The 13,431-nt window shown below is 44.6% G+C and overlaps 1 long non-coding RNA gene across 2 annotated transcripts; it reads right to left on the bottom strand.

Moving 5' to 3' along the window:
• Nucleotides 1-1,434: 1,434 nt before the first annotated feature.
• Nucleotides 1,435-3,164, bottom strand: LOC307146011. 2 transcript variants are annotated; one of them, XR_013819037.1, is made up of 4 exons: nt 3,042-3,164; nt 2,871-2,949; nt 1,633-1,752; nt 1,435-1,508 (listed from the first exon to the last, which is right to left on the bottom strand). It is a non-coding gene; the product is annotated as an uncharacterized lncRNA (long non-coding RNA). The 2 variants fall into 2 exon arrangements; XR_013819036.1 differs by having other exon boundaries at nt 2,871-3,164.
• Between the last annotated feature and the right edge of the window lie 10,267 nt (nt 3,165-13,431).

The following is a 13,431-nucleotide window of genomic DNA, read 5'->3' as shown; positions in this document are numbered from 1 at the left end:
GAAAATGCCCTGCAAGAAGTTATAGAGCAGATCAACCAAATTTATGTGAAAAATTTCCGTAGTGTATGACAAGAGGGTACTCCAAGCAGATTTTACGACATTACCTTATGGATTCTAGCAATATATTTAAAAATGTGTGAAACAGATGTGTTCGACTGTAGAATGCATCACCCATTCTCGGGAATTGTAGCAGGTCCATCGGGTAGCGGAAAGACTTTTTTTGTGAAGACTCTAATGTATAATTCAGAGAAAATGTGTTCTGTCAAGTTTGACAATTTTGTGTACGTTTATACATCCTGGCAATCAATGTATGATGAAATCACTGCATGAAAAGTGGGATTTTCGTCCCCGTAAACGGCCGTAAATCTCCATAATTTTCGTCAGTTAACGACAATTTACAGCCTGTGAACGTCGCGTTCGTCTGTGCCACATATTGACGGAAACGAACCATGACGTATGTGGAGAGCTTGCGGAGGTGCTAATGGCTCTAATTTGCATATGAATAGCAGCGCCCGCATCTTGCCAGAGAATGGCTTGAATTTCCTCACTCAGTATTGGTTGAAACCACTACATTTAAACAAGAAAAATCACTCATGATTGGTTGGCAGATCTGTTACTATTGGTCACCCTGAGTCATTATAAATTTAAACCCCACCCCAAAATTATACTAATTATATATAAATATATGGTGGTGGTGTGGCGCAGTGGATAAGACACATGCCTTTGGTGTGAGAGACCCGGGTTCGAATCCACTGTGCGACACCAATGTGTCCCTGAGCAAGACACTTAACCCCTAGTTGCTCCAGAGGCGTGCGACCTCTGACATATATAGCAATTGTAAGTCGCTTTGGATAAAAGCGTCAGCTAAATGAATAAATGTAAATGTAATGTAATGTAAATGTAAATATAAAATTATAATAATTATATATAAATATAAAATTATTAATTGTATATAAATATAAAATGATTTGTGTAATATATGATATTATGTTGTATATTCATGTCATTTTTATCCTATGGACTACACTATTACCATCATCAAGGACATGAATTAATTTATTGAGGAAAGGAAAATTTGCCAGGGACGTGCTGTTTATTCAAAGAAAGAGCTTTATTAACACAAACACACAACTATATCATACATGTAAAAAGCATATGAGATTTGCCCACACAACAAATGGGAAGCTCATGAGAAGCCCAAAATCCTACAGCACCGTGAAGTTTTCCACTTCAGAGCTGCAGGTAACTAGCGGCATTCTGTCTGAATTCGGTCCATTTTGCAGACGTCTGTGGTGCGTTGCCCTGTACTTTGGAGTCGCCTCTAATCTCGACTGCAGCGTGGCACAGAGCTCGGTGAACTCCTGGCTGTGAAATGACAGAGGTCGCACAATCCATCCAGACACCCCGCCGACGATGCCGTCTTCCTCATCAGACATCAGGTCTATGGTAGCGCACTTCCAAAGGCCCACCTCATCCTCAGCTAGCACACTCTGTCTCGCTTCTAGCAGCTGTAAAAACCAATAAAGACAAACCGTACTGCGCAATGCACTGCGTATGAACAACGCACATCTATTAATGTACCTGAAAAATAGTCACATTGACCAAAAACAAATCTAAACTAATAAATCTTACCCTCTTTTCTTCTCGCTCGACTCCGAGCTGAATTCTCCACAGCTTCCGCCTGCAATGCAAGATCTGGTTGTTTGTACCTGAAGCTCCTGCGTACTGTCTCGTAATATGTCTTAAAGGCAGCTGGAAAACAATTAAATGAGAGTGATATTAATAAGAACAAAATAAGTCACAGTAAAATTAAACAATAAAGGAGAAAAAATGCAACCGGGTGAAATTGAAGAAATACACACCGGAAGCAAACTATGCTTTTTGAAATTGGGGTTTTATTCTGACTGCTGTTTAAAATAAGTGACAGCGGTCAATGGAAGCACAATTAAACAGATAAAAGTCTAATTAAGAAAAAAGTTTGCCTTGTTCGAAGAGATTTCACAAGGGAAAATTAGATTTCACTGGTTAAACAAAAAACAAACAAAAAAAACAAAAAAAAAACAAACAAGAAATTGTAGAAACAGTTTACAGTAAATTTGAAGATGACATATAATCAAAAAGTTTAACCAGTGGATCAATGCTCAAATCCACAGAATACTTAACTCAATTCAAACTGAAATACAGTGTAATGCACTGCAACAGGTCAGATTTAAATCGATTTCTCCAAACCAAAATATGTTATAATTAAATACGATAACAAAAACTGGAATACGGCAGTGGCTGAGGTACAAGAGAAATAAAGGCACATTAACACGGCCACAACCCACGTTTTACATACTAATCATGCAGAACCAGAAATATGCATTAAACCATACAGTTATACTGTACAATCACAGAATATAGATTAAACTCATTAACAGATCTATCAAATAAACATGGCATCAGTATTTTACCCCATAAATCATGAAACGTAGCCTACATAAGTTAGCAGCTAACGTTAGCCAATCCTTTACCGATCACCACGAGGTTCACTCGTCACACATGCGCTCCAAATAAATTTATAAACAAATGTACACATCAAATGCTCTTTTAACTCTGCTTCACAACTTATTTGTGCATATTAAAGATATTGGAGTAATATTTACCAAGAAAGAAGATCGTAACACAGTAAATCCGATCAATGCACGAAAAACAACATGGAGCTCTCCTGAACAGTGAAAAATGGCTTCTCTGGTCGCGCGCACGCATCCAGCACAAGTGAATAGTATCGCGAGAAGAGAGGGATTTCTTAAAGGGGCCACAAACATTTTTAATGCAAAATAGAAACGAGGTATACACTACTTGGCCACAATAGTAAAAAAGTTACTTACACACAATGTCGTCATTATCAGCATCATGTAAATCTGGACTTGCAGACATAGCTCCGAGCAAATATGAGGTGAGGTTAGTCTGTGAAAACAAAATGTACGGTTAAGATCGGTATCTATTAACAGATCTATTTCCTTATACAGGAGAATGAAAGCATATTCTTTAAATCTTACCCTTGCTCCGATTCGTAGCGCCTACAATTCACTCTGTGCACGACGACCGTTGACGTTCGAACTTGAGTGTGTGGGCCAGTAACGTTACTTCCGGTGAAAACTTCCGGTGATCTGACAGCGAGAGACAACAGCGACTGAGTTCCATTAACCACAGAGATATTTTTTCACAATGAGTGTTTTTAGGATTCAAGAGAGGTGACTTGCCTTTCAGAGGGTGACAGCCTCAGCATTTCATCGTTGTGTGCCCTTATGTACCGTTTTCGTCACGTTATTACAATAAAGAAGTCAGCTTTCATGCATTCCCCGTTGACGCTGCGGTACGGGCATGAGTGGTTGCAGAAGATCCGGAGGGATGACTTCAACCCGACCAAATGTTTAAATGCATTATTTTGTGCAAGTGAGATGAGTAAAGATCATAAATCATTATCTGCCTGGTGTTTATAAGCAGCACATACAGTATTGTACTACGTGTAAAATATACACAAACTTACCTATATTAAATTGTTTGTGGTACCTACAGTTAAAAATGTAAATATAAAATATGTGATGATATTGATCAAGCAATTGATGTAAGTAAAAATATATGCACAGAATTGAGAAAATAGTATTTATGGAGATAAATTGTAGCCTATCACAGGGCAAACATGTGAATGTTCACGGTGCATTTTATGCAAACAACTCTAATCGTAGTTGTAACTCTATATGTACAGTAGGCATAATTCTTGTCATTGCATATGTGTATGCAGCATGAGTCAAATACAATCTTCTGTTTGTGAACAGTTGTATTATGCACAGTGGTTGAGCTCTAAGAGATTGTGATGCTGTTTGCATGGAATGCACATTTTACCTTTGTGGCAAAGCCTGATTAAAATTAACTGTTGAAATAAATTGTTTTGTTTATCTTTTTTACATAGCATTGGCCGTTGCTAATGACACACAGTAACTAATCTAGCATACTTTCATTAAATATATCAATTCACTTGCTCTAACCTAAAGCTAATGTGTTCTCCCCTGTGGCTCAGTGGCAGAATCTTTGGCTTTTGCGCTAGAGACCCGGGTTCGATCCCGGCTCTCGCGGCAGATACAAATTTTAATACACGCACGACTGCAAACAAACATGAGGTCGTACTATTATATGCTCGCGCTAACCGAAAGCTAATGTGTTCGCCCCTGTAGCCCAGTGGCAGAATCATAGGCTGTAACGCCAGAGACCCGTGTTTGAGCCCAGCTCTCGCGGCAGATACATTTTTTACTGTTCGCCTCTCCGAGCTGGCGGCCAGCTTTTCTTACACACAGAAAGCGAACCCGCCTCTCGCACCACATGGTGCTCGATTATTTATGAGCGTCTATACACGAGGGAAGAAAAGACGGTTAAGTCCCGCTGCGGCTGGACCACCGTCAAAGCTTCACGCTCTGTCAGTCCCCATTGCCACGGCTACTGCAGATGTTTACCTCGCAGCCAACGAACCGGTATATCTACCCACTCGCCTGCGCAACCACTGTTCTCACGGCGACCCAGAGAAACCTCAAATGAGCATAATGTCCGGTTGCACGGCTCACGCCGTATGTGTTTCAAATGCAGTGAATGTGCCCACGTTTCCGTGTTCACCCCTGCACACAAGCACTATAAATCCCGTGTCTCTCACAGAGCCCACTCTTAAATGCCTGCTCGCACGGCTAGCGCTGTATGTGTTTCAAATGCAGTAAATGTGCCCACTTATCTGTGTTCACCTCTGCACACAAGCACCATAAACCCCGTGTTTCTCACAGAGCCCGCTCGCATAAAGCAGGCAGAAGCCGCTCGAGCGTTAAAAGTAGGTCACGTGTCCACCCCGCTGTGCCCACACCTACTCACTGCCCGCTCTGTTACACAACCCCTCACGACCGGTCATGTTATAAATACAGATGCTGTGCCTGCTCCCACGCGCTCACACATCCTCTCGAATACTTCGCCCCCGACACCACTTTCAAGCGTCGTGCCTCACACTGTATGTTCCCCGTCCAAAGCCACCGGGACGCTGTGTGTAAAACGGCCAGTAATCGCTACTTGCGACCCGCCGTATCTAAGCACCGAGAGCGCGCGCGCCGCGCCCGCCCCTCCGTTTCGAGCTCTCGAGCCCGCGATCAGCGGCGATCAGAGCCCGGAGGCCATTCTGCCCCTGGCTGCACACGCAAAAGCATGGGAAGCTATTCCAGGCGCGTCAGAATGGGTGCTGAGCACAGTAAAACAGGGCTATACTCTGCAGTTCGCTCGCCGCCCTCCGCGCTTTGAAGCGCGTATCGAGACCAGAGTGAATGGGGAAGTAGCACATCTACTTCGAGCAGAAATAGCTACACTTCTGTGCAAAAGGGCTATAGAACCGGTTTCCCCTTCCATGAGCGAGTCGGGCTTTTACAGCCGTTATTTCCTCGTTCCCAAGAAGGACGGAGCTCTCAGACCGATTTTGGATCTGAGACGTTTGAACAAGGCTCTTATGAGAAGACCGTTCAAAATGCTCACAACCAGACAAATTCTCGCGCAAATTCGCCCGAGGGACTGGTTTATATCTCTCGATCTAAAAGACGCGTACTTTCAGATCCAGATAATACCCCGTCACAGGCCATTCTTGAGATTCGCCTTCGACGGTCAGGTATATCAGTACACCGTCCTGCCGTTCGGCCTGTCATTGGCACCCCGTACATTCACGAAGTGCATAGACACGGCTCTCGCTCCCCTGAGGGGTCGGGGAATGTGAATTCTGAACTACTTGGACGATTGGCTGATTCTAGCACAGTCAGAGGCCGAACTCATCGCCCACATAACAGTGCTTCTAAGCCACTTGGACAGCCTGGGGCTTACGGTCAACTGGACCAAGAGCTCGCTAGTGCCCAGTCAATCAACCTCTTTTCTGGGTTTGGATCTGGACACTGTGGCAATGACGGCCCGCCTGTCGACACAGCGCGCGCGCTGCATTCGACGCCTGGCCGCGTCCTTCCAGCCGGGCAGCACCGCACCTCTCAAAACATTTCAGAGGTTGCTGGGTTGTATGGCCTCAGCCGCAGCAGTGCTTTAGCTGGGTCTTTTACGAATGCGCCCGCTATAACGCTGGCTGAACGCCCGAGTGCCTCACAGAGCCTGGGCTTCCGGCGGCATCCGAATCAGAGTGACTCAGAGCTGCGTTTCAGCACTGAAGCCCTGGTTAGCGGCCGACTGGTACCAGCGGGGAGTGACAATGGGAGCCATCTCACACCGCAAAGTTATCTCGACGGACGCTTCCACCTCAGGTTGGGGCGCTCTTTTCGAGGGCAAACCGGTTTTTGGCCTGTGGTCAGACCAGGAAAAATGCCTCCACATAAACTGTTTGGAGATGATAGCGGTCGAGAACGCGCTCAAGCGCTTCCTCCCATTCATACAGGATCACCATGTGCTAGTCCGCTCGGACAACATGTCCGTGGTATCCTATGTGAACCGACAGGGCGGTGCAGGTCCAGGAATCTGTGCAAGCTGACAGAACGCCTTCTCGTGTGGCCTTACCGCTCGTTGCGCTCGCTGAGAGCCGTGCACGTGCCGGGCCACCTGAATGTCGGTCCAGACAGACTGTCCAGAGACTTCATTCCCCCGGGAGAATGGTCCCTGCACCCCCAGACAGTCCAGTTTCTCTGGCGCCTATTCGGCAGAGCGGAGATCAACCTCTTTGCGTCGAAAGACAACGCTCACTGCCCGAAGTTTTATTCGAAGAGCGAGGACGCGCTGTCCCAGACATGGCCCAGCCTCCCGCTGTATGCTTTTCCCCCGATCTCCCTGTTGCCACAGGTCATTTCGAGGATCAGAGAAACGCACCACTCAGTGCTTCTTATAGCCCCGCGCTGGGAGAACCAAACTTGGTACCCATAGCTAGTGAGGCTGTCGCACTCATCCCCATGGCCGATCCCGGTGAGAAAGGATCTCCTCTCCCAAGCCGGTGGATCGATCTGGCATCCCCATCCAGAGCGTTGGTCTCTGCATGCATGGGTGATCAACGGATACCCGTTGACCTGCCAGAAGGGGTTGTGAACACGATCACACAGTCTAGAGCCCCCTCTACGAGACGGCTCTACGCGTCTAAATGGTCGGTGTTTTCTAAATGGTGCGCTACTAAAAACTTGGATCCGCGCGCATGCGGGGTCCCGCGGGTGCTCTCCTTCCTACAAGAGCTGTTGGAAAAGGGCAGGTCCCCTTCCACGCTCAAAGTGTATGTGGCGGCTATTGCAGCGTTCGCTGAGACGACGCGCGGCCGGGCAATGGGAAGGAACGAGCTCATTATCCGCTTCCTCAGAGGAGCTAGACGGATGAATCCCCGCGGCCCCCCTCGGTTCCTATTTGGGATCTGTCCTTGGTCCTGGAGATTTAAAGTACCTGTCGCTTAAAACCGTTTTTCTGATAGCTCTGTCTTCAGTTAAACGTGTGGGGGATCTGCATGCGCTATCTGTTAGCCCTGCATGTCTTGAGTTCGGACCGAACGACTCGAAAGTCATTCTCAGACCGAGACACGGTTACATCTCCAAAGCGATTGGTACCCCTTTTAGGGCACAAGTCATTTCCCTTTCGGCTCTGCCAGCATCCGATAATGGGGACAGTGATAACCTCCTATGCCCTGTCCGGGCGCTGAGAGTTTACATCACGCGCTCCGCCGCTTTCAGGCGTTCAGAGCAGCTCTTCGTTTCTTTCGGCGGACGCACCAAGGGTCTCGCCGCCTTGAAACACAGCCTGTCCAGGTGGATAGTGGACGCGATTGCAGCAGCTTACGTCTCCAAACACCTGCAGTGCCCTTTGGGTATCAGAGCCCACTCTACTAGAGGCATGGCCTCTTCGTGGGCCTGGTCCAGCGGAATTTCTATTCACGATATTTGTATGGCGGCGGGCTGGGCCTCCCCATCAACATTCGTGAGGTTTTATAACCTGGAAGTTCCCGCCTTACAGGCAAAATTACTGTCAGTATAAGTGACATATATGCTCTGCCCAGTCTCTCATGTGCAGACTACGTTCACATGCTGGCGATATTTCTGGTATGATACTTAGGGTGAAGTGTTTTATACTCAGACCGGCTGGACCGCTCTGTTTCTCATTCCCCTTTACGCGCTGTTTTACCGGTGCTGGCCCGCGCTGCTGGCCGCCCGTATTACCGGCCGCGCCACTCTATTTTATATATTGAGTGAAGTGCTTTGTGCTGTGCTGGCCCGTCTCTCCGACCGGCCACATATTCCAGCAGAATGTTTTCCCCGGTCTCCCTGGGATTCATGGGCTGGATGCTCGGCGCACACGGCGTTGACAAAGGGTTCCCGATGCGTAAGCAACTTACGCAATACGAGAGAACCTCTCGTAAGAGAACGTACTCGGTTACCTAATGTAACCTCGGTTCTCTCTAGAAGAGGGAACGAGTATTGCGTAACCTGCCGTGTCGCGCCACGAGCTTTTGCGCTTCAGACTGCGAAAACCAGATATTTAGCCTGTGAGCACTTGTTATATACACACTGGCCACACCCATTCTGACGGTTAGAAGGGTGTGGAGGGCACGAAGCGCCCTCATTGGAGGCCACGTTTCAGAGTGCTCACTGATAGGCTTAAGCAGTTGCCGCCGAGCAGCCAATGAGCACGCTTATACAGCCTGCCTAGGTCTGCCGGCTGCCGCACTGCGTTGACGATGAATACAAAATTAAGGATAATTTTTGGCTTCAGATCTCGAAGAAAGAAGATTTTCCGATGCATAAGCAACTTACGCAATACTCGTTCCCTCTTCTAGAGAGAACCGAGGTTACATTAGGTAACCGAGTACGTTTTTTATCGAAGCGTATCACGATGCAACTGAACGTCCTTACAGTTATTTGTTAATAGATTATAAACCACAGACACCTGAAAAATTCCGGCTCAGAACGGATTTACTGTCAGACTATCCGGTGGTGTACGTCCAGAAGTGAAAATGAGCACGAGGCTTTCTAGAAATCTCTACCTCTTAAAGCTATTATACAAGAGCTCACCCAAACAGCGACGTGTTATTCTCCAATCGTCACGAGTTAATATTAGCTCTTTGTGAAGTGGCTCTCAATATTATCCATGGGAAGATACCTCTACCTGCGAAACAGCACGGGACTTTAAAAAGAAGGAAAAAAGAATTAAAGTACGTTGCAAATAAAAAGATTAATATCAGCAGGAAGAGACGTATGATTAATCAAAAAGGGGGTTTTCTGCTTCCCCTACTCAGCATAGCACTTCCCTTCATAACTAGTCTAATAACTAGAAACTGAATCTGAAGAGAAAAAATGCAGCATACCGAAAAATTGTATCTTGTCCCAAAACATCAGCTGGACAGACTAAGAACTGCACCCCCTCGTGAGAATATTCATACGGTTGTGGAGAATGACTTGGATAAATCTATTAGAGATAAACTGCAGAGGCATGATTTGAACACTTACGAAAAATCCAAGCTCTACACTAATGTTTTACAACGATTCTTAAACGTGGTAAAACACGGCGATATGGAAAGTAGCACTCTAACTCTTACATTACCGGAACACGAGACACCACCCCCCTCCCACACCCCCGATGTTAGGAATGATGACGTCAGTGATGACCCAGTCGTCTCAGAAGTTTTAAGCAATGTTCCTCAGAGAAGTTTAAAAAATGTAAAATATATTATGGATAAAATGTCCAAAGCCAAACACTTGTCTTCTTGGACAGTTGATGGAGAATTTGTTTATAAAGGAAAAATCATTCCAGGCTCTCATATATTTGATCTGGTAAAGAGTGTAACTTCACCACAGATGATCCATGACAACCGCCGCCCTGTAGGGTTGGTACGAGTTTCTGGATGCATTTGCGGGATTAAAGATTCCTTATTCGACTGTAACCAATCATAATGTAAGACGGATGATTGAATCGTTTAAAAGAAAAACACACGCGGATGACTTTGGTACTGTACCTACTAAGTCTTTGAAAAAACGCCACACACACACACACGCACACGACTCTGATGAAAACGTATTTAACTCACCCAGAGTAGATGCAAAACAATGGATGGATTTTTAACAATTATATTATCATGTGGGAGAATTTGTATTTGTGTTTTAGTTTTTTAAACTATGGCCCGGTTTCACAGACAGGGCTTAGACTAAGCCAGGATTAGACCATAGATCAATTAGGACATTCAAGTAATTTTTATAAACATGCTTAGAAAAAAACATTACCGATGTGCATCTTAAAACTAAAAAGGCACTGATATATTTTTAAGATCAGTCAGTGCAAGTTTATTTCAGTGGAAACAGCTCAGACTTACATTTTAGTCTAGGACTAGTCTTAAGCCCTGTCTGTGAAACCAGGGGTAAGTATGTTATTGTACAACATATTGTGTTATTGTTTTGATGTCAAATAAAAGAAAGAAAACGAGATTATTCACCTGTTTACGAGTTGTTTTTATTCATTACATATTCTTTATTTATTCGTTACACAGGTGTTAATAAGACTGGAACATTTTACCAGACTGTACACACTGGATACATTTAAATCTTTTACTAACACAGACCATGGGTTTCAATTTTTTCACAAAAAGAGACACCATAGTATAATTTCTTAATAGATTATCGTTATGGTAAAATTTCATTATATCTTCATACTCAACACCCCGTGAAATATGATACAGAAAAAAGACAAAATGCTGTCCACAGGTGACTGATGTAAAATCTTGGACTTGTCTGGTAGAATGATGAACTTGCGTAGAATTGTTTTTTAGAAACTCGAGAATGGATGGAGGAAAAAAATCTGAATCCGGAGGATTCCCGAAGCTGTCAAAAAAACATCCGAGGCCGTTTCGATCTATGTATATGGCTAACCAGTGCCGCCCCGGTTCGTCCGATCGATCCGTATTACAAATTAATAGAGTTGGAAGATCTATGAACGGATCTTTGGGAAGATGATCGCTAGCGAGTACTCCTAAAAAATTTACATTACACGTAATGTTATCCATAATTCCAGTTAGCTCGACAGTGTTCATTTCAATCCCTTTAGTAGTGTTCTGCCTCCGATTTGATATCTCAAGGAGACAATCGTAAGTAGCGTAAATTAAAATATTTACTGTGTTTTGTAGAGGCTCTCTAAAACGTGCTTCTAACCTAATATTCCCTGATTTAATCAGTGACACATGTTGCGAGCACTCTTCATCCGGAGTAAGGTTATAGGCAAACAGTGTGTAGCCGTTGAGAAAATCCTCCCGGTCTATAGCGAGAGACTGGTTCTTCAGATGTCTCCCCGTGACGGTGACCAGTTGATAAAACTCTCTTACAGCATTTCCTAAATTAAATTGCGGCTAAAACGGACGCGTTGGGACGTGTGCACCGTCAAAGGTGAGATTTAAATATTCTAGATTAAAATGTTTAAAAGCGAATGGGTTTTTTTCGTATGAGCCGGTAAAAGCATCATTATCCGTCATTGCTATAATAATGGATTTTGGTAAAGTGCCTAGGAAGAGGTTTTCATGGTTTGAGACGCGCGCCCCTGCCGGTATAGAAAAGTTTTTCACGCATACCCTATCGAACGGAAATTTGGCTGTGGCCGACAGTAAAGCTTGAGCGTGCCCCAAGCGGACGGAGGGTGAAACTGACACCCTTTTGATAAAGAGAGAAGCAGAGATTATTTTTAGTTTGTAATCAATCGCGTCCCCACGCATAAGACAGAATTCGTCTTTTGCTCTAGTTAAACGAATACGAATATCTACCCCGTTCAAAAGTAATTTCGGTTGAAAAAATATATCGCTGTGTATCGGAGCTAATAGCTCCACAACGTTACTCCCGTCTGTAAACGCAGCTCTCTTTGTTAAACCTGCATTAGCCCCAGCCGGATCTGTAGCATCCATATGGCCAGCTGTATCTTTGTAAAACAGTCCTGCTGAAAAGTTATTCTCTAGGGTATCTTTTCCATAATTAATAAGCATTTCCAGAATGCACCTGTACGGATACGTGCTGGAGGAGTGTGACACTAGTCGATCTCCTAGGGACACATCCACCTGGGAGAAAATGCAGGCTCCAGGATAGTTAATCAAAGACACCGGAGCTCCTTGTGGTACGTCATCTCCGTTTGGCAGAGTTATTTTCACACGGGTATATAACAATGTGTTATTCAGATCTGTGTAATCTTCACTAGTCCCTGCAATGAAAAATTTAATCGGGGAAGCATCATTAATCGCTGACACGGGTGGGATTTCCACATAAGTGTGTTTCTCAATAGCTGTTTGCGTTAAAGGAAGGGTAAAAATATCCAGTTCGGATCTGATACATTCGTCTGACATTGCATGAATCAACGACATGGTTTAGAAGATAGTGTTGCTTCGTCTTTTCAAACTTGTAGATCTTTTGAGACGTTTCGTGTGCCTTCTTCGTTTGCTTTTTGCAACTGGGCGTTTCTTAGTGACGCGTCTAGTCTTCTTTATATCATGACCACGCCCCCTCCTCATACGGGTCCCAGGGGGCTTCAACCCTCTGTGCATGACCATAAGACCGTGACCGCTCTGTCCCTCAGTGTCATTATTATTATTAAATGACTTTGACAAGGCACTGGTAACTACATCACTTGCTATATTTTTTGCCGCAGCTTTTATGTGTGGCTTTGCTATACTGAAACCCCTTCTTAGAAACGGGATTGCCATACGATATAATCCACGAAAGAGACCCCCGATCCCTGACGCAAAACCGGAACCGTACATAACCCCGCTTCCGGCATAGCCAGGCATCCCGTATCCGGTTTGAGCCTGATAATATGATATGTAGCGGTGGGGGTCATCCTGGTACGGTGTGAGATAAGCCATTTTTAAAACAAATGTTTTCTCACTGGTCTAAAGTGCAGCTTCGTCACAACTTTGCCGTAGGTGAATCGTACGTCTTTATTATCGTCCCCTTTAATCTCGATCCCGATATCTGATATGTTGTTTTTATTAAGACGGACGTAATAAGACTTGTTGTACCTGACACTCACTGCTTTGTTAATGGTCGGTTCAATATGTACAGTCTCTAATAAGGGAACATATGCGTCACCCACTGCTTGATATTCTATTATATCTATGTATACAAATAGAGTATAAAATCCTCCGCTTATATCAGCCTGGTGTGGTGCGTATGTGCGCGCGTCTTCGTGTTCATCCGAACTGTTTACATTTTCTATAGGAACACCGTGTTTTAATCCTAGAATAATGGCTAGCTTTCCGGAAAACGTTAGCGATGCTCTCTGAGCTGCTTTCAGAAATATCTTATTCTTTATATTATCGTACCTGAGCTGCACCCGCGGTGGAAGAGTTGCGTTTATTTCCTTGAGTAATACTGAAATATCCTCAAAATAGCCATATTATTATGATTCGTAGATATTTTTAGGGCTTTCCGGAAAGTTTGAATA

The sequence above is a fragment of the Squalius cephalus genome (genome assembly GCF_949319135.1).
Source record: "Squalius cephalus genome assembly, chromosome: 18".
In the NCBI taxonomy this organism is placed as follows: Eukaryota; Metazoa; Chordata; class Actinopteri; order Cypriniformes; family Leuciscidae; genus Squalius; species Squalius cephalus.
Note: the sequence above shows the minus strand (reverse complement) of the source record. Positions and strands in the feature narration are given on the sequence as shown.